Here is a 23,808-nt window from a genome sequence, read left to right as displayed (position 1 = left end):
TTGACCTACAAATCACTCAATTGTCAATTAAAGTAAACAAGTGCAAACTCGGAACTCTTCAAAGCAACACTATCCAGTACAAAAAGAATGCTGGGAAATGCAAGACATTCAATACTCGAGGGGCTAGGCAAATCGGTGATCCACTTATGCGTTTTAAGGTTGAGACTGTCAGTAGAAAAGATATTTAGGTGATAGGGGTCATTGGAGGGTCCGCGACTGTGATGGAAAAGGAAGTAGAAGTTACTTAAAAACTTGTCCATATACCTATACCTACAGATTTACTTCCTTTTACACAATGGTTAGTTAAGAAGACAGAAGAAGGAAATTAGTGCATGTTTATATATATGCTGGATCACCTCTCCATCAACGTCTCACTAATAGATCCCTTAGAGAAGATTGTGATATTCATGAAGGACGTGGTGACAAAAATAGGGAAGTGACTTTTGAAGATAATGATAGATTGAAACATTGTCGTGTTATTGCTACAAGGTCCCTAGTGAAAAACAAGGATGATCCTAGAGCCTTTATTATTCCATGTACTATCGGGGTCGTTATACTTTGCTAAGGCATTGTGTGATCTTTGAGCTAGCATAAATCTCATGTGTTTGTCCATTTATAGTGAGTTAGTTTTGAAGGATCTAAATACCACTACAATACGACTATTGATGGCCAATTAGACTGTAAAATGTTCAATTTATGTACGCCGCGATGTCCTAGTCAAAATTGAGTCATTCATCCTTCCAGCGGATTTTGTGATCCTTCACTAGGAGGTGGATTTTGAGGTTCCCATTATATTTAGGAGACCATTCATTCCTACAAGGTGTGTAGTGGTTTATATGGAGAATGGTTGAATAAATTTAAGGCTAAATAATAAAGAGGAGACATTTTATATTTGTCGATACGTGAAGAAAAATGTGGAAGTCCAAACGGTGTCTGCAATAACCTACAAAGTCAATAGTGTAACTGAAGTGCAAATTGAAGAATGGTTAGCTTTTGAGTCTCTTGCAGCAATTATAATGAACATTGATAGCGATGGGATAGAGGATAATGATGAGTGGGTGATTTCTTTTGAGAGATTTGAGTATGGGTCAAAACTATACAGGTTTGATCTAGAAATCAAAATTCGTGAGTCCCCACATTAAAAGCCATCCATTAAGGAAGCATTGAAGTTCGAGCTCAATTCTATAACACCCTGCATTAGAGGTATATATTCATGAGAATAAATGAGACCCTCCCAGTCATTATGGCAGCCAATCCTAATGGGTAACAAGTCGAGTGCTTATCACCTACTTTTTTTTATAAGATTTAACTTATGATAGATCAGAAGCCCAACATTAAGCATTAGAAAAGCTAAAATCTGCCGATGCAAGAGGTAGTAAAAAAGGATACTATTAAATATTTAGATGCTGGACTTATTTATCCCATTACACACAGAAGTTGGGTATGACATGTTCAGTGTGTGCTTAAAAAGAGTGGTATCAATGTGGTTCGGAAGGAAAGGAACGATCGTGTTCCAATACGACTGGTGACTACATGGAAAGTTTTCCTGGATTACTAAACGTTGAATTCATAGACACACGAAGACCATTTCCCTATGTTTTTTATGGACCAGTTATTGGATAAACTTGAAGGCAAAGAATAACATTGATTCCTTGATGGTATTCGAGCTACAATCACATCTCAATCACCCCAAAAGATCAAGCAAATACCACGTTCACATGTCCTTATGGGAATTTTGCATTCAAACGGATGCCATTTGGGTTATGCAATGCATCTGCCACTTTCCACTGTTATATAACTTTGATCTTCTCATACATGGTGGAGGAAACTATTGAGTATTCATGAACGATTTCTCTATCATGGCCGACTCCATTGACTGTTGTTTAGACTATCTAGCTGATGTACTTAAAATATGCAAAGATTGAAAGTTTGTACAAAATTTGGGGATGTGTCATTTCATGGTCAAAGAAGGAATTGTGTTGGGTCATCGGATCTCAAGCAAGAGTACTGAGGTCAATAGGGCCAAAGTTGAGTTGATTGAAAGCACACCTCCTTTATCTCCATAAAGGGTATTAGAAGTTATCTTGGGCACGCTGGGATCTATAGAAGATTCATAAAAGATTTCTCAAAAATTTAACATCCTTTCTGAAAGTGGCTTGAAAATGAGAGTAAATTTATCTTCGATGAAACTTGTCTAATAGCATTCAAACAGTTGAAAAAGAAGTTGTTCTCTGCATCCATTATTATTGCTCCAAATAGGGGGAGTCGTTCGAAGTCATGTGAGATTCTAATGAGGGTAGTACTTGGCATAGTACTAGGCCAAAGGCGTAATTAGATCCTTCACCCCATTTACTATGCTAGAGAATCCCTTTATTCAGCCCTAAGAAATTACACGGTATAGAGTAGGATCTTCTTGAGGTGGTGTTTGCTTTCGACAAATTTCCCTCTTACTTGCTTAGGTTAAAGGTGATATTGCACATAGACCATTTATTGTTGAGATATTGGATAACCAAGAAGGATTCTAAACCTCGACTTATTAGATATGTGTTTTTTTACGAGAATTTGTTTTTATGGAGAAAGACCAAAAGGGGATCGAGAACAAAGTTGTCGATCTATCTAGATTAGAAGACGAGTCTTTACTCGAGCCTAGAAATGGGTGAAATAAAATGATATGTTCCAAGATGAGAGGGTATTGGAATACTCACATGACCTCGTTCCTTGGTATACCGACTTTACTAACTACATGGAGAGCATTGTAGTACGAGAAGATTTGTCATCACATCAAAGGAAGAAGTTCATGCATGATGTAAAAAGTTCTTCTATGATGATCCCTTGTATCAAAATTGCACTGATGGGATTATTCGTCGTTTTGTTCATGAGATAGAGATATTAAGTGTTCTAGAGACATGTCATTCATCGCCTGTCGGGGCACCAAAGTGGTATGCCTATTGCACACAAGATTTAGAAGTGGGGATACTATTAACCAACAACTCATGAAGACTCCCATGAGTTTTTCAAGTCTTGTGACCGGTGCTAGGGAGAAGGTGCAATTTCAAGGAGGCTAAAGCTTTCTTTGAACCCAATCATGTTAATCGAGTTATTTGATTTATGGGGCATAGACTTTATGGGGCCATTTGTTATCTCTTACGGAATGAAGTTTATTCGGGTTTCAATTAACAATGTATGAGAGTAGGTGGAAGATATTGTACTTCCCAACATTGAGGGAAAGAGTGTCACCACATTCTTGAATAAGACTATTTTTTTTTCAGATTTGGCATCCCATGAGCAATAAACAGTGATGGAGGTTCCCATTTTTGCATTATGTTGTTTAAAACTTTGCTTGAGAAATATGGTGTCCTCCATAATGTACGAATCCTTACCATCCACAGAGTGGTGGGCAAGTAAAACTATCCAACAAAGAAATAAAACAAATATTGGCGAAGAATTTGAATGCCAATAGAACGGATTGGTCAAAGAATCTCGATGATGCGCTATGGGAATACCACACTACATAAAATACTCCCATAATTATGTTTTCATACAAAATTATATATGGAAAGTCTTGCCATTTTATGGTAGAGCTAGAGCATAAGTCTATGTGTTCGATGAAGAAGCTTAACTTCGATAAGGATGACACATCAACTCAAAGGGTAAAAGACTTTAATTTTATTGATGATTTTAACCTAAAATCATTGGAAACGGAAGCAATGTATAAAGAGAAAATGATAAAGTAACATTATCAACAAATTGAAAAGCGTGAATTTGTAGTTGGATATCATGTTTTATTTTCAATTAGAGGTTGCGGTTATTTACAAGTAAACTCCAATTCAAGGTGTCCAAGACATTTCTTCTCAAAAAAGAGTTCCCGCATGGAGCAGTGATGCTTGAGAATAGTGTTTGAACATGTTTCAAGGTGAATATACAGGATCAAGCTGTATTTTGGAAATGCGGAGAATGTGCAACAAGTTATTGAGGGATATTATCTTTGTGAAGTCTGAGTAATAAAGAGAGTGATGTCATGCCGCGATATTAAATGAAGTGCTACTTGGGAGGAAACCCAAGATGTAAAGTCTAGCCAACCATATGTTTAAAAGTCTGCTCAACTTGTTTTTTTGTGTCAAGTTGATTTTCTTGTACAAGAGTACTCAATGTTTACCTATTTTCATTTAATTTTAAAGTTTGCTAGATATAGCATAGGGTTTGTGCCAAAAGTGTATCCAAAAAGGAAAAAAAATAGCATAATTGTTGTTACATGTGAAGGAGACAAAATGAGAATATACAGAAAATGGTATGGTGCCGAGGACTACGAACACCATCGACGCACCGTACTTGGTGTCTGTAGATCCAAGGTAAGCCTACAACTTTGTCCAAGTATAAGAGTTATCAACAATCCATATTGATGAACCGTCAATCGATCTACGAGTCGTCACCTGGGTAGCATGGATCTAACTTTCTAGTGAACAAACTCGACCGGACCTCCACTATTTAAAAACCCTGCCACGTAAATCTTTTCCCCCTTTCAATTTTTTTCCATAACGTCTCCCCTCCTAAATTTCCTTCTTAAATGACTCTCCAAATCATTCACATAATACCCTCTCTTATCATCTCCCCCAAATCCCAATCATCTCTCCACAAAACACTCCCTCTTTTCATTACCAAAATATCGATGATCTGGTTCAGTGAGTGCAAGCTAGAGTCCCTTTTTGAAATTTCTTTAAGCCTTTAATTATAATACAAAACTTAATTTAGGCCATAGGGTCTACCCCTTGTATAATCATCATCATGAATAGCTCAATAATAATGATATGAGTATAAGTCCTTTCATCGCAAATTATGTAAGTGAGGTTAGCACATTAGTGTTTCATAAAATATTAAGGAACATTGATAGTTTTCACCATCCTTATATCACATACACCTTAATAAACCTCACAACATAGTCGAGACATTTAAATTCAACATCATACAACCTTATAATCCTAGTATAAGGCATTACTCTAATTTAATATCATAAGATAACAACAATTAATTACAATTAGAAGAAAAGGTACAAATAATAAGACTTGCCAAGTATTTCTCAAAGTCTATCATCAAGGTCTTACCATCAACCCATAACTCAACCCAACTTGGGGAGTAACATCATCACACAATGATAACCATAGAATAACAAGGCCTATAATTCATATTAATGTAACCATAATAGAACCAAAGGATAGTAATCTAATCAACAACAAACTCAATTAAAAGATCACCATACAACACAGGTCAACATCTCTACCTAGTGTTAAGGATAGAGGATAATATTCTTCAATTAATACCAAACCATCAAAAATTACCTTAACCAAGTTTAATTACATGTTAATCTACACAATATAACCCTAAGAATTTATTAACAACTCAATCCATAACTTTAATTTCGTAATTGAATGAAACAGATAAAAGAACTCAACCTTTTGAAATCTATTTTGAAGAAACCCTTTGAGGAAAGGATATCAAAGGTGAATATAACTCATAACTTTATGTTTCTAAAAAATTAGATGAAGAATCCACCCTTTTTTCAGCCCCCAAACCCTAGTCCTTACAAGCCTACAATGGTTTTGGAGAGTTGTGTTTAAATTAATGAGGGTTAAGGGTATCTATAAAGGGGCTTAATTAACTTAATTAGTGTCTCTTTAATCACTAACTAACCCATAAACCACTTAATTAATTAAGTGAAATTATTTAAAATTCATCAGTTAAACTCGACCCTCACCTACGAGACCCTGATCAACGGTCCATCAGTGAGTCGACGGACAACCCCTCCTCTGTCCTGCACTCCATCGTATCTATCACAGACTTTGCAGGTGAGGTCTTCCTCTAATTTTTCTAAATGTGGGGTGATGGTGACCTCGACGCCCCGTCGAGCCACTGAAGACTCGTCAACTCCTTTTGGCAATCACGAATTTTTCTCTGTGTGGGACGATGATGGACTGATTCTTCGTCAACCCACCTACGGACCGTCGTCTATCCTGTTGATGCACACTGCCAGGTAATGCTGCATCAAACTGCAAGGATCATCCTTAAGGGACCTTGCTTGGTCCTTTGCGGGTCGTACCCAGACGTTTCAATCATGAAACAACTCAAACACCCATTAGCTACCTTACAACCCATTTTCGTACATTTTCGACTCCTAAAATTTAGTAAAAAGGCTAAGGCACACTAAAAACCCTTTGAACCAACATCCCAAACTTTTTTGGACGTTTTGGTTTTTAAGGCTTCTAAATGACCTATATTCATTAAAAATTGACTTACAAGAAGTGTTTAGACATTATGACACATATGTTATGCTTTACCATGAATCTTGGACATTCAAGGTGTTACAGTCATTTTCATAAGTCGTAAACTTTTAATTATGTCATTACACACCTTATCTTGTTATATGAAATTTCGTAGCTTTATACCACTCTTTATGAACATTATAAACTTTGTTCAATGTATTTACTTATATTCATAGTTTATTTGGAAAGAATATGTTGGGACTTGTCCCATTTATTGGCATACCCATGGTTATGAATTCAAAGTTACATTGGTCATGCTTAATTGGGTTTAAATTATTCATGAGCAAACTTTCACATATTTTCAAGATAACATTGTAATTCAATTCTACTAAACAATTTGGAGAATATATTACTAGCCAATGTATTGGCCAAATTATTGGCATAAGCCAAACTTTCACATCTTGTGGTAATCTAAACCTTCATTCTAAGCAATCTAAACTTTTTACATATAATTAGCTTATAAATACAATTAAATTAAAAACATATAACATAAATCCAACTTCATAAACAACTCATAACAAATTCATCTTTCTCGAACATAATTAGACATTAAATATTCCTTATCTCATGTAAATAATACTCTAATTTATACAAATCTAATCTATAGGTCTCCTTCGACTTTGATGACTCAAGATACCTACGGATGATGATCAAATTGCACCACATACCAAAATCATGTTCAAGATTACATTATACATACTCTTAGAATCGAAAACAAGGATTAATAGGGAGATGGACGTTCTATAATATCATTAGGAACAACTCTAGTTTTGATATTCTTAATTTCATAGGACATTTGAAAAGCCTCTTGGGGAAAGGATTCCAGGAGATAAAACCCATACATATGTGGAATAGAATCTACGAAGATCACCTTGCACAAAAACCTAGAACAATACCTTGAAATCTCTTTCAAAAATTGAGAAAAACTTACTGTTTTTGTTTTTGTCACAACCCTAAAAATGAATAAGGTAAGAAATGCTTATTGTGTCAAGAATGTGTATGATTAGACAAGGGTTCACACGGATTGATGTGGTAAACCAGACCTCGGAACCCTTGCTACAGCCAAGCCAACCATCTTGTGGAATTAGTTGAGATTTGAAGGTTGGGTCAAACCATGTAGGGCTCTCGAATACGAAGATTTATTCGAATGAGTCTTTACCAAACTTAAAAATGGAAAATCATAGGTTTGGAGGGTCTAGGGATAAAATGCTCTTTTTACAGGCTATGAGTAGTATCGCACTTACCCTAAAGATATAACTAATTATATAATTAATAATGTTGAGGGCATTTTGCGGAGAGAGGACCGAAATTGGGCTCTTGAAGTGAAGTCTTGCTCCACCCGGGTTCGAACCTCGGTGGAAGCAATGAGCTAAATTTTTTTCAAGTAAAGTTGGTAAATTAATTTAATTGATTTATATTTATTAGTTATTAGCCGATTTAAAATAACAGGAAATCAGATTTTTCATAATCAAATAAAACATTATTTAACTAAGTCGTAGACTAGACTCCTAAGCCTAAGAAAACTCTTCTCTCCCATGCTCATCTCTGTCTCTCTCTCTCTCTTGTGTCTATTACTCTCATTCACGTTTTCTCTGCCAAAATAACTCCAAAACAGTAAATAAACCAAATTTCTTCACACTTGAAGAACTCAAACAAAAAAAAGAAAAACAAACGTTAATCAATCACGTAGGAAAAGAGAAGGATTTTTATCGAGTTTTGTTTTTAACTTTTGGTGTTTGACGTGTGTTTGGAGGAATTCTTTGGGCAGCAAGTCAAGGTTTAAACGTCAAAAAGGTATGTGTTTTCTTCTCTTTTGGTCCCTTTCCCAAATGACCCCTTAAGATCCAGTTTAATCCAATCCGAAAACTAGAATTGTTCCGTTGCATGTCCCTGTCACTAGCTCTTGTTGATTCGTAGGTTGGGTATGTTTGCTGGTAGATATTAGGCATGTAATTTGTTTTCGTGTTGAATATGTTCATGAATGTTTTTTTGAATAGCATGAATTACAACCTATGTTTTTCAAAAAACATGTGTATGTGTGTACAATGTAGCTTTGACTCCTTTGGTTTGAGATTAAAAAATAACATGTTATGGTTGTGATTTATGTGCAAAAACTTGTATAAATCTTGATGTTCATAACTGATGTAAATATGCTGGTTTGAGTGCAATTCTATATCAAATGAAATCTTGAAAATGCACCCAAAGAACTCACTAAAAAAACAACTTAAAACGTCTAAACATTTAATGTGAAAGAAGTGAGAAAATAGGCTGAAAAAATTTTCAGCAGCTTGTTAATGAGTTAACGCCAAGCTAAGGAGAATTTCATGCTATGAAAAAAATGAACTAAAATACGTGTCATCACTGGGTATTGAACCCGTGACCTCACCATGTTGAAATCAATGAAATAAGGTGAGAAAAAGGGAATGTGGCATGTGCGACTCGAAGCTATATCCTTTGCTGGAAAATGAAAAAAATGAAAAGAAAAGAAATGAGAAGAGTGGAATCCAAACCCAAAACCGCTCTGATAGCAAAGGAGAAAGAAAAAAATGAAAAATAAAACAAATTAGAGGATTGGAATTCAAACCCACAATCTTTCAAGCAGTAAATGAGAAAGGAAAAATGAAAAGAAAAGGAATATGAGGCGTGGGATTTGAACCCACGACCTCTTAGGCATATTAAAGGAGAATTAAAAATGAAAAATAAAAGAAATGTGGGGTGTGGGAATTTAACCCCAACTTCTAGGGAGTAAAGGAGAATTAAAATAAAAATAAAGTGATGTTATGGGAGTTCAATCCCACAACCTCATTGTCAATACGAGATAGTCAAGGAGAAATAAATGAAGAAATAAAAGGGGTTGTTGGAATTCGAACCAACAACCCCTCGACCAATAGGAGAGAGTTTAAAGAAAAAGAAATTAAATGAAAATGAGGTTGTGGGGGTGCGATGCCACATTCTCTCAATCCAATTGAGCAAAAAATGAAGAAAAAAACTAAGGGAAAAATAAAATTAAGGTGTTTGGGCTTGATCTAGGGGCCCAATGTCATGAGGACTATACATAAAATCAGTGAAAAAATGTAAGAGTTGTCCAAGGGATTCGAACTTGGGTATACTTGCCCAAATTTCCATATTGATACATAAATCATATGTGAATTAAATGTTCAATAATAATGCCACCTACTAAGATCAAAATCGAGATCTTGGCATACATACAATATACACAAGTCTTGTACTACATAATCTTAGGAAGATATGAGTCACCTAACGAACTATGAATGAAGCCTCATGGCATGTATGTATAGACCCATAAGTCCAGCATACGTTTAAAAATAAGTGAACCTAAGATGTATGTTATGAAATGAAGTAACCCTAGAAGGGTTAAGTAGGAGTGTAAAACACACTAAATTTCCAAGTGCATTGGCATGTGAAGAAATTAACATTCACGTAAAAAGGGGTGAGTAATTATGAACAGAAATTGTGCTATTGTAAATGATTGTTGTGACAGTAAAAGATGAGAGTAACCTCAAATAAGCCTAAATAAATGTTAACAAAACGTACTCACATATGAGAGTGTAAGTTAATGTAAAGACCAGTCTCTATGAACACTCTAATGAAAGTATTGAGATTAAAACACTTAATACTAATGATGAGATGAGATATCATATATTGAGCTATGATGTCCTGATACTAGAAGTCAGCTTCAATGACGTATGAGTTGAATGTAATTGAACATTATATCGAGGAGCAATAGACTATCTAAGAGTGGCGATGCCTTCTTTCGGGAAAGGCAGATGTTAACTTAACTCTCATGAGATGAGACTGTCTGGCATGCCGGGCAATGGTCTCCTTATATCTCCAATTCTTCAAACCTATACTACTAATATAGGGATCTGGCAGGGTTCAATCCCTATGTACGCAAGCTTGTTTTGGTTCACTTTGGTTGGTGATTCCACCTCTTTTCAGTGTGCGCTTTCATGACACTGGATTTCATGATGCTCATATGATCTTTGTCGGTTAAATTTAATATTCCCAATGAATGACTTAGGCCAGCCTCAACAGATTCACATAATGAAATAAACGATACCAAAGGTTTGAGGATTGGATAATCAAGAGGTGTGCTAGACTTAAGTAATGACTCTAGGTTATTCTTGGTCATTGCACTGCAAACCCTATGAGAGTCTTAAACTACATACTAGGTATGACTGGTGATTACACTACTATATTAAAGAATTAAAACTGAAGTACGTATTAACGAATGAATTAGACTCTATGTTTTCTAAAAAAGGCTCCCTAGTTGAAGTCCCATATATTGAGCCCTCATTTTGGGATGTCCTAACGTCATGTCCATGATCCCAAGGTCGCATGGCATATGAAAGAATGATATGAATTACTTGATATGATATGTGAAATATGTTATGTGGTATCTGCAAAATGATATGTTAAATGATGCATGTTACACTCATGGCATGACTTTCCAAATAAACATTTGGTAGGACCACCGACTTTCCTAATCAAAATTTGGCAAGTCCACTGACTTGACTTCCTATAAAACATTTTGTTAGGAAAGAGTTATTCTTTTTCATGCATGTCCTTGGTGTGTTCTTGCATATACCCATACTTAGTACAACTGTGTACTAATTCCATCCAATTATCTATTTTAGATGAAGGCACAGGTGGACGTTAGATCGTACGGTACAATGTTACAGCTATTTGAACATGGAGATTTAATTCGGACTTGGTAGTCCCTCATGTTTTTGAGGTTGTGTACTGTTATTATCTACCCTAGATGTAGTCCTTAGCTATTGGAGCATGTCCCACTAGTGTCTCATTTCCCACTTCATTTCCGATTTTATATTGGTGTTGTGTTGGCAAGTACACATTTAATGCAACTATGAACTATAACTTTCATTTGATGATCTTAATGTTTGATGGTTGATTTGTAAACATTTATGAGTTTAAGTAGAATATCTTAAACGAATGTTAAATAACAAAGTTCAAATTTTCCGCAAAACTCAACCTAGATGAAATAAAGATGACGTATATAGGCTTGTCTGCGACCTCTTAAAGGTCAACGACGCTGGTCTCGTCTGGGGTTTGGATTCCGGTCGTGAAAAAGTTTATATCAAAGTTCTAGGTTAAATTCTAAGGATAATAAGTTTACATCAACCACATCTAATAGTTTATAAGTCATTGTAGTGAGGTGCACCACTATCCTGGATTCGAGACTACATGATGCATAGGAAAAATTCCCCTTCTTCTAATCTTATCGTGCCTTCTATGATGTCCTATTTCTTGGTGTTAAGATCTTATCTAACATCAACTCTTAAAGTTTCCAAAAGACAAATAAAAGGAGAAAAGTAGACGGAGAGATTGGAGGAGCAACTGCTGGGTAATTCAGGCTCCTTCCTAGGCTCCAGTTGCTGAAATGGAGATGCCTGTTAATCAAGCTGGGTTGACTGCTGGAGAAGTAAGGACAACGTTGGTACAGATGGCCCAATCTTACACTTTCAATTTTGAGCTAGATAGTGGATTGATGTTCACTGTAGCACTATGTGACCTTAAAGGTTAAGTTAGTGTACCATGATTTCCATCCCACATATTTTGGATGTTGTGGCATCAGTTATCTAGATACATTCTATTATACACCTATATCTTGATAAGGGAGACAGATGGTCGAGTTATTCTCCAGAAAAGCAATGCGGTCTAAGCCTCTTAGGCTTGGCAAATGAACTCTTCTCTCACCCGTTTGAAGGAAGTGATGTGACCCTGGTAGGATGAATTGAATTTGCTAATGAATCTTCCATAATGCTTGCAAAGAAATCAGAAGAAAGGAATCTGTCCCTTGACGAGTAAGAACGAATGGGAGTACAAGATTAGAATATTATATTTGATTGGTGTGGAGAAGTCTGAGTTGGCATCTTATCAGCTAAGGGATGTAGCTCAATCATAGTATAAAGTGTGGCAGGGTAGCAGGGCCTTAGTAGGAGGTCCTATTACTTGGGATCTTTTCAAGATGGCTTTTCTAGAGTTGTCCTTTCCCTGATAAATGAATGTGGCTAAAGTTGAGGAATTTATCTGCCTTAAGTATGGATCGATGTAAGTCAGGGATTACTCCATGAAGTTTGTAAAACTTTACAACTCAGGAGAGACGGCCACGTAGGAAGTGATGCAAACTACATAGAGGAGAGTTATGATGGGAACTAACGCTTGTTACAGTAGTGGAAAAATGGGTCACATGTTTAAGGATGGTACGATTAGGAGATGTCAAGAACAAGCAAAAGAGAGAGTTTAGTCTAATGGTCCACGTGAAAAGTCTCCAAGGAGGCAACGATTCTTCGCACTCAAGTATGGGGGTGCAGGGGAAGGCACATCTGGTGAAGTCTCGGGTGAGTAGCCTTAATTAGTCCTTCAGGTACTTGACGGTGTATGGTGTGTATGCACTAGTATGAGGTTAATATGTTTGAGACATCATGTTGGTTGCTAAATTTGCATGATTTATATGTTTACTTATTTTGTATGCGTATGTTCTATACATGACTTACTTATTGTTAGTTAAGAGTAGTATCATTCTGGGATAAATGTTCCTACAGGGAGGGGATAATGTAACAACCCTAAAAATGGGTAAGATAAGAAATGCTTAATGTGTCAGAATGCCTATGATTAGACCAGGGTTCACACAGATTGATGCGCGTAAACCATACCTCGTAACCCTTGCAACGGCCAATCTAACTAACTTGGGGAGTTAGTTGAGCTTGGAAAGGTTGATTCCAACCATGCAGGGCTCTCGAATACGAAGATTTACTTGAAGAAGTCTTTACCGGACATAAAAAGGGAATATCTTAAATTTGGAGGGTTCAGGAGTAAAATGGTCTTTTTCCAGTTTAAGAGTAGTATCATATTTACTCTAAAGATATAATTAATTATTTAGTTACTAAGGTGGAGGGGCATTTTGGGGAGAGAGGGCCAAAATTTGGCTCTTGAAGTTAAATCTTGCTCCACCCGGGTTCGAACTTAGCTAGAAACAATGAATTAAATTGTTTTGTAATTTAAGTTGGTAAATTAATGTAATTAATTTATATTTATTATTTATTAGCCGATTTAAAATAAAAGGAAATAAGATTTTTAATAATCAAATAAAACCTTACTTAACTAAGTCCTAAACTAGACTCCTAAGCCTAAGAAAACTCTTATCTTCCATGCTCATCTCTCTCTATGACGTCTCTATCAATCTCATTCACGTTTTCTCTGCCAAAACAACTCCAAAAACAGTAGTTAAACCAATGTTCTTCACACTTGAAGAACTTACACGAAAAAAATAAGAAAAACAAACGTTAATCAATCACATAGTCAAAGAGAAGGTTTTTCGTCGAGTTTGGTGTTGAACTTTTGGTGTTCGACGTGTGTTTGGAGGAGTTCTTTGGGAAGAAAGTCAAGGTTTTAACGTTAAAAAGGTATTTGTTTTATTATATCTTGATCCCTTTCCAAAGAGACCCCTTAAGAATCACTTAAATCTAATCCGAAAACTATGATTGTTCCCGTTGCATGTCCCTGTCACTAGCTCCTGTTGATTTGTCGGTTGGGTGTGTTAGCTGGTATATATTAGGCATGTAATGTGTTTTTGTTGTATATATGTTCATGATTGTTTTTTGGAATCTTATGAATAACAACCGATGTTTTTCCAAAAGATGTGTATGTGTGTACAATGTAGTCGTGACTCCCTTTGTTTTAGGTTAAAAAAAAGATGTTATGGTTGTGTTCTTATGTGCACAAACATATATAAATCATGATGTTCATAAGTGGTATGCTGATTTGAGTGAAATTATTTATCGAATGAAAACTTGAAAATGCACCTAATGAACTCACTAAAAAAAATACTTAAGACGTCGAAACATTTAATGTGAAAGAAATTAGATAATAGGCTTCAAAAATTTTCAGCAGCTTGTTAATGAGTTTCATCCAAGTTAAGGAGAATTTCATGTTATGAAAAAAATGAACTAAAATATGTGATATTATTGGGGATTGAACCCATGACCTCACCATGATGAAAATAAATGAAATAAGGTGAGAAAAAGGAAATGTGGCATGTGGGAGTCGAACCTATGACCTTGGCTGGAAAATGAAAAAATGAAACGAAAATAAATAGGAAGAGTGGGGTTGAACCCACAACCTCTCAGACAGTAAAGGAGAAAGAAAATAAAATTAAAAAAGAAAAGAAATGATAGGAGGGGGATTTTAACCACAACCTCTCAGGCAGTAAAGCAGAAAGGAATCATGAAAAGAAAAGGAATGTGAGGCATGGGATTCGAACCCATGACCTCTTAGGTGGATTTTTAGGAGAATTAAAAATGCAAATAAAAGAAATGTAAGGCGTGGGAATTTAACCCACGAACCCTAGGAAGTAAAAGAGAATTACAATAAAAATAAAGTGAGGCAGTGGGGGTTCGATCCAACAACCTCATTATCAATGCGAGATAGTCAAGGAAAAATAAATGAAGAAATAAAAGGAGTTGTGGGGTTTCGAACCCTCAACCCCTCGGCCAAAAGGAGAGAGTGTAAGAAAAAGAAATTAAAAGAAAATTATGTTGTGGGGGTTCGATCCCACATCCTCTCAATCCCATTGAGTAAAAACATAAGAGAAAATTTAAGGGAAAAATAAAATGAAATTGTTTTGGATCGATCTAGGGTCCCAATGTCATGAGGACTATAAATGAAATCAATGAAAAATGTAACAGTTATCAACATGGATTCCTTTGCCTAAATTTCCGTATTGATACATAAATCATTTTTGAATTAAATGTTCAAGAATAATGCCACCTACTTAGATCGAAATTGAGATCTTGGCATACATAAAAGATACACAAGTCTTGTACATAATAATCTTAGGAAGATATGAGTCAGCTAACGAACTATGAATGAAGCCTCATGGCTTATATGTATACACCTATAAGTCTAGCATACGTTTAAAAATAAGTGAACCTAAGATTTATGCAATTAAATGAAGTAACCTTAGGGGAGTTAAGTACAAGTGTAAAACACACTAAATGGCCAAGTGCATTGGCATATGATGAAATTAACATTCATGTAAAACGGGGTGAGTAATTGTGCTAATGTAAATGAATGTTGTGAAAACATGATATAAGGCTAATGTAAAAGATGAGAGCAATCTCAAATGAGCCTAAGTGAATTTTACCAAAACCTACTCACCTATGAGAGTGTAAGTTAATGAAGTGACCAGTCTCTATGAACAGTCTAATGAAAGTATTGAGATTAACACACTCAATACTAATAATGAGATGAAAATCATCTATTTATCTATGATGTACTCATACTACAAGCCAGCTTCCATGACGTATGAGTTGAATGTAATGGAACTTTATACTGAGCACCAATAGACTAGCTATGAGTGGTGATGCCTTCTTTCAGGAAAGGTGGAGGTTAACGTTGCTCTCATGAGACGAGACTGTTCCGCATGTCAGGTATGGCTCTCCTCAAATCTTCTAGTATTCGAACATATACTTCTAATATAGGGATATGGTGAGGTTAAACTCCCATGTATTCTATAATGCTTTGGGTACCTTTGGCCGGTGATTCCACCTCTTTTAGGTGTGCGGTTTCATAACACTAGATTTCCACATGCTCACATGATCTATGTCAGTTAAAGTTAAAGTTCCCAAAGAATGAATGAGGACATCCTCAAATTATGCACATAATGAAATGAACGATACCAAATGTGTACGGATAGGATAATCAAGAGGTGAGGTAGACTTAAGTAATGATGCAAGGTTAGTCTTGGTCATGGCACAACAAACTCGATTAGAGTCTTAAACTACATCCTAGGTATGATTAGTGATTGCACTAGTATATGAAAGAATGAAAAATGAAGTATGTATAAATGAATGAATAAAGACTGTGTTTGCTAACGAACTTTCCCTAATTGAGGTCCCATATGTTGAGCCCTCATTTTGGGAAGTCCTAATGTCAAGTCCATGATCTCAAGGTCTCATGGCATATGAAAGAATGATATGAATTACGTGATATAACATGTCAAATATGTTATGTGCTCTTTGTAAAATCATAAATTTGATGATGCATGTTACACTCATGGCATGACTTTCCAAATCCAAATTTGGCAGGTCCATTGACTTTCCTAATCAAAATTTGACAAGTCCACTGACTTGATTTTCCATATAACATGCTGTTAGGAAAGAGATAATCTTTCTCATGCATGTACTTGGGGTGTGCTTGCATATACCCATACTTAGTACAAGAAGCTTTCATCCGTACTTGGTACGCCCTCATTCTTTTAAGGATGTCTAATGTTATTATCTACTTAGATGTAGGCCTTAGCTAGTGGATCATGTTTAACTAGTGTTTCATTTCCCACTTCCTTTAAGATTTTTTATTGGTGTCGTTTTGACAAGTACACATTTAATGTAGCTATGAACTATTTCTTTCATTTGATGATCTTAATATTAGATGGTTCATTGTGAAGATTTATGAGTTTAAGTAGAATGTTTTGTATGAAAGTTAAATTAAAAAGTCATAATTTTCCGCAAAAATTAACCTAGATGAATTATAGATGACGTATGTAGGCTTTTCATGACACTTTCGTTTGCTCAAATGTATTGAGTCATGAGTTTTCTAGTGTTTGAACGCGAGTGTAAGTTTTAAGAACTGATCTTGACTAATTCAACTTAGGCTAATTAAGTTAATTAAATTAATTAATTAGTTAATTACTAAAACACCCCTCCTAAATTGACTAAAAATAGGAAAGCATTTGACTTTAGTCAAATCTAAAATTTTCAAGAGGGTTTCGGCCTTGACATTAATTTTAATTAATTAATTAAATTTTTAATATAATTAATTAACTGACCTAGGGTAAATACTAAAGTACCCTAAGTCATTAGGACCATAATCAACCCTTTTGGACCATCCTAGATTAGGTACTAAGATGTTTCTTGAACTAGTTACTAGGTTAGTGTCAGCCGATTAAGTCTTAGGTTGTCAGGTGGACTAGATAATTTATTTTTTTCATTGGTTAGTTATCTAGTTAGATCAGTTTGTTAGAGTCTAGACTTCGTTAGAGAGTTAGGCCCCACATGGATGGACCCTCGCGCACGCTTGCCCCTAACCAAATTCGGTTAGGGTGGTCATGTGGTCCCCCCTTGGCCGATTCCACATGTGCTTGCACATATGTTGCTTGTACATTCAAAACTAACTAATTTTGATGGTTCATTTGGAATGTTTACTTATTGTCACAAGGATACTCACTATGTCCTTGGGCACTGATTAATCGACATGACCAGTTTAATTGGTCATGTGCTATGGTGCCAAGGCTTCAAAAATGGATGCCTCGTACATTTTTTGTGAGCAATGAAAATGAAGATTTTTAGCTTAGTGTCTTTATTGCAGGTACATTTCTTGGACAATCTTGTTAATACATAGAAAATTGGCTATTAGCCTTATAGCCTATATTTTCTAATATGCCAAATATTTTTATATATTTGGCATTGGGATGCCTATGTACCCCCAATACCTATTCTTAAAACATAATAGGCTCTTCACTAGACGAGTACATTTTCTTGAATGTTACAGTCCGAGTCGTCCAACGCATCAAGTCCCAACTATTAGGGGGTAACTTGATCGGAGGATAAAGATCCCAATATGATTAATGAGAGGTTGGTGATGTTCCCCATTGATTATTCGGGAATGGCAAGTCCTTAAAAGGAGCCTAAATAGAGTGACAGAGGTGCGCTGGCTATTTAACCTCCACAAGTGTTACTGGATGGAACATGACATGGGAATATACAATAATGAGATTGTGTAGGAGTTCTATGTTTCCTATGCTGCCACTCTCCGAGGGTTTATCTACAAGTGGGCCCAACCAGCAAAATAGGACCCTCTCACTTCCATAATGTTCCGAGGATGCTAGGTATACATCTCACATGTCACCATCCGCTAATTTCTATATGGCCCCATCGTTGGTCTAGACTGGTATCTTAACACCATAGAGTTTGATTAGAGATGCGATATAGTAGGGGGAAGTCATTTTCAAAAGACTACTAAGAAACGATAGGTGGTGAAGATATGTCTAGCCTAATACATTGTTGTGGAAAAGTTCTTTTGGTTGTTGGTCCGAAATAGAGTATAACCCACAAAGGCAGATAACATACTCATGTGGAACAGGGCAGTCATAGTGGCAGCACTAGTAGCAGAGTTTGAGATTAACTTTTCCCGGATGATGTTGGCGGAGATACAAGAGAGGATATTCAAGACCTCTAGTACTTACCAGTTTCCATGTTTGATCTTTCACATGTGCAATGAATCTAGATTGTCGATCTGGCGTTATGATAAAATCATTCGACCGACCAAGACGATAGATATAGGTCTGATCCCCCACAAAGAGAGCCCTAGTCGAGGTTCATCAATTGGGTGAAAATATTGTAGACACGGTGGAGCACACACATGATGCTGACCCCTCCATACTAAATCAAAATAATTCCACCGCAACCTCTTCTTCTCATCCCGCTAGTAGTGCCCCCAGCTCATCTAGGTCCACACCACCCACAGCTACAGAGGTAATTCCCTTTGACAGAGTCCAAAAACTAGAGGTTCATATGGCCACATTGATTAATCATGTAAAACCTTTTATGCATAATTCCATAATGAAGTCCAAGAATCGCTTAGAAAAAAGTGTGGATAAGAAAGGGGAGCAGAAGATATAAGAAGTCGGCAAACGCCTGGATGCATTTAAGTTGCGGCCCTGTCATGAACAACCCTCACCACTGTCACGACCGGATTCTAGACCTATGAGGAGACCTGTGTCGTTGACCTCCCACGGGTCGAAGACACGCTTACTTACATCATTCTTACTTCGTCGAGGACAATTTTAGTGGAAAGTTTGAAACTTTTTGTTTCATAACGTACATACTAATCATTCTATTAGATTCATAATTTTTCACCATCAAGCAAATAACATTAAAATTATCAAATGAAAGAAATAGTTTAATATAGAATTAAATGTATACATGCCAAAATGGCACAAATACAATGGCTGAACAAAAGCGGAAAGAAACACTAGTGGAACATACTCCACTAGCTCAATCCTATAACTAAGATTGAATATAATGGGAAAGCATCCTCGAAAGCATGATGGTAGACCAAGCATGGATGAATTATCCACGTTCGCATAGTTTCAGCATCAACCTGTAGCTCTAGATTCCACCTGTAATTGCACCTAAAATTGTAGAGTTGTAGGGGATTAGTAAACACTTGTACTAAGTATGGGTATATACAAGAAAACACAAAGGACGTTCATGACTAAGAACAACTCTTTCCTGACAACATGATTATGGAAAGTAAATTCAGTGGACTTGCAAAAAAGGGAATAGGTAAATTAGTTGGCTTTCCAAGTTTAGATTTGGAAAGTGAATGAACTTTCCTAATTTTGATTAGAAAAGTCATCCCATTAGAGTAACATTTATGGGGAACTTTAACTTTAACCAAAATATATCATGTGAGCATCATGAAATCTAGTGTCATAAAGCCCATGCCGAAAAGATGTGGAATCACCAGACAAAGTGACCCAAAAGATTCTAGCGTACATAGGAATTGAACCCCGCCAGATCCCTATATTGGCAGTGTAGGTTCGAACACCAGGAGATATAAGTACACCCACACCCGGCATGTCGTAAAGTCTCATCTCATGAGAGTTACGTGAACCTCCACTCTTCTTGAAAGAAGGCATCACAGCTCATAGCTAGTCTATCAGTGCTCAGTATAAAGTTCCATTATATTTAACTCATAAGTTATGGAATTTAACTTCTAGTATGAGGACATCATAGCTCAATAGATGATTTATCATCTCATCATTAGTATTAAGTGTGTTTATCTAAATACTTTCATAGGTGAGTACTTTTTAGTAACATTTACTTAGCCTCATTTGAGATTGCTCTTATCTTTTACATTACCCTCATAACATGTTACCACATTCATTAATATTAGCACATTTTCTCTTTATAATTATCTCACCCCATTTTACGTGAATGTTCATTTCATCATTTGCCAATGCACTTGGAAATTTAGTGTGTTTCACACTCTTACTTAAAAGTTCTAGGGTTTCACAATTTCATTGTTCATTTAATCATTTCTTTTTTCATTTCATTGTATATTTCATCATACTCCAATGCACTTGGTAATTTACTGTATTTCACACTCTTTCTTAAACCTTTAAGGGTTACATTATTTCATCACATATATATTAAGTTCACTTACATTTGAACGTATACTAGACTTATGAGTGTGTACATACAAACCATGGGGATTCATTCGTAGTTTGTCAAAGTGATTCATATTTTTCTAAGATTATGTGGTACAAGACTTATGTATCTAGTAGACATGCCAAGATATTGATTTCGATATTTAGAGGCAGCATTCGTTAAGTATTTACTTACGTATGACTAATGTGTCAATACGGAATTGGGTAAGGGAACCCGATTTCGAATCCCTTGGACAACCTTTAATCTTATTTTAAACTGGATAATTGCATTTTTTCAGATTTGGGGTATCCTATTTGGATCCCTATCAACCACATAATATTTCCTCTATTTTTGTCCTCTCCTTTTCCGTTTAAGTCAAGAAGGTTGTGGGTTAAATCCCCCACAAGCTCATTATTTTCCTTTTAATTTAAATCTTAACTTTCTCACCTATCCAAGAGGTTATGGGTTTAATCTCCACTCTCCACATTTATTTTCTCCATTATTTTTCACCTAACTCTCTTATCCATTCAATATGTTGTGGGTTCAATCCCCACTCACCACATCTATTTTTCCTTGCATTTTTCTCACAAATTTTTTATGAAATTTTCACTTAGTGATGTCATGGGTTTAATCCCCAATGATATCAGATTTTTAAAAAAAAATAAATGAAGCTCAACTTTTTAAAAGTTGGCCGAGACTTTAATTTCCAGGACGCTGGAAATTAGTCTCTTCCAATCCATTTTGTCTTAATGTTTTGTTGATTTTTTTTGTAGCTTTCATGAAATGATGTCTTGGGTTCAATCCTCCGTGATCTAAATTTTTTTACATTTATTTTTCATTGCGTTTTATACCATTTCGTTTGGCCGAACCCAACCTACCAGATGCTGGGAATTTGTTACCTATTTTCAGCTTCTTTTTATCATCATTCATACGTTAACTCTTAAGGCATTTCGTGGATCATTTGGTGCATGTTTAAATGTAATCATTTTTATGATTATATTCTGACAAGAATTACCATTTCATGCCTCAACATTACACCACTTTTACACCTCATGATTTACACAAACATTCGCACATAAAATTCAACCATAAAAACATATCATTTTTCACATATTTTCTGTTGACATAACTTTACATACATACAATTCGAAATACATAATCAAGAACACATTATCACGAAAATTAAACTTCATACTTGATCTACCAGCAAACATACCAACTACATGATCTTTAAGATATTTCACATTACGATCAAAGGGATACTAGGGACAACGAGTTCGACAAGAACTGGAACAACCCTTGTTTTCGAGTAGATTCATGTGAGACTTAAAAGTCTCTTGGGAAATGGACCAAGACTAAGAAAACAAATACGTTTTATGAAGTTCAAACCTCGACATTCTTCCCAACATCTTTTCCAAAAATTACGTCCAAATTCCCTGAAAATCAATACCAAGTCGACGGACAAGCTTCTCTTTGCCTACGTGATTAATTTCATTTGTTTTCTTATATTTTATTTGTGAGTTCTTCAAGTGTGAAGAACTTTGGTTTACCAACTGTTTTTTAAAATTATTTGTCAGGGAGAATCGTGAGTGACAGTGATAGAGACCTGAGAGAGAGATGAGCGTGGGAGAGAAGAGTTTTCTTAAGATTAGGATTGTAGTTTAATATTTAGTCAAACAAGGCTTTATTTTATTCTTAAAAATCTGATTTCCTTTTATTTTAAAGCATCTAATAACTAATAAAAATATATTAATTACATTAATATACTAATGTAAATTAAAAACAATTTAATTTATTGCTTCAATCTAGGTTCGAACCCAAATGGAGCAAGACTTCACTTCAAGAGCCCAATTACGGCCCTCTCTCCCCAAAATTCCCCCACCCTATTAATTAAATAATAAATTATATATTTAAGGTAATTACGATACTACCCTTAGCCAGGAAAAAGACCATTTTACCCCTAGACCCTCCAAAATTAAGATTTTCCCTTTTTATGTCTAGTAATGACACCTTCAAGTAAATCTTCGTATTCTAGAGACCTAAATGGTTGGGCGCAACCTTTCCTAGATCAACTAACACCCCAATTTAGTTGGGTTGGATGTATAAAGGGTTCCGAGGTCTTGTTCTATGCGCATCAATCCGTGTAAACGCGGTCTAATCGTTTGCATTCTATAGACATTAAGCATTAATTAGCATATCCATTTTTAGGGTTGTTACATTATCTCCCCTCCCCCCCTTAGAAACATTTGTCCCCCGAATGACATTACTCTCTACTAACAATAAGTAAGTCATCTATAGAATGTATACCTACATAGGTAATTCAATACTCCCCATTGGTGAATATCTAAGTCACATATTAACATGATGGTGAACATCCGTCAAACCTACTAGTAGCCTCACATTAATAGACTAAGGAAGTCTTTCCTAAACTAGTATCATCAAAGCATACAACATAAATAAACATGTAAGTCATACAAATCAGCAACCAACATGATGACTAAAAACACATTGACCTCATACAAGTACATAAACACCATACACAGTCAAATACATGAAAGAATAATAAAGTCTACGCACCAGAGACTTCACCAGACGTGACTTCCCCTGCACCCCAACACTAGTGAGAAGAATTATTTCCTCCTTGGATACTATTCACGTGTATCATTAGCTTGAACTCTATCCTTCCTTAGTTCTTGACTTCTCCTATTCGGGCAATCCTTCATCATGTGACCCAGTTTACCACAACTATAAAAAAGTTTAGACTTTATCATACTTTCTCCCCCATGAAGTATGAAACACTTCCTACAAGGTGGCCTCCTAGGATATAAAGTCTTACGAACCTCATAGAGTAATCCCTGACTAACATCAAGTCGTACATAAGGTTGATGAATTTATCAACCTTACCCTCCTTCATACATCTTGGAAAGAACCACCCTAGAAAAGACATCTTGAAAAGATCCCAAGTAATAGGACCCCCTTCTAACTCTCTTCTCTGTTGCCACACCTTATACAAGGATTGAGCTACATCCTTTAGCTCGTAGGATGAAAACTCAGACATCTCCACATCAATCAAACCTAATATCCTAAACTTGTAAGTGCTAGATTTTTCCATCTCTACCAAAGTTGTCCTTACTTCTCCATCTGTCAACCCAGCTTGGTTAACAAGAATCTCTATTCCAACAATTGGAGCCTGGGAAGGAACCTAAATTACTCCACCAGTTATTTCCTAATTTCTCTGC

This window comes from Solanum lycopersicum, chromosome 2 (genome assembly GCF_036512215.1).
Source record: "Solanum lycopersicum chromosome 2, SLM_r2.1".
In the NCBI taxonomy this organism is placed as follows: Eukaryota; Viridiplantae; Streptophyta; class Magnoliopsida; order Solanales; family Solanaceae; genus Solanum; species Solanum lycopersicum.
This window is presented reverse-complemented; position numbering follows the sequence as displayed.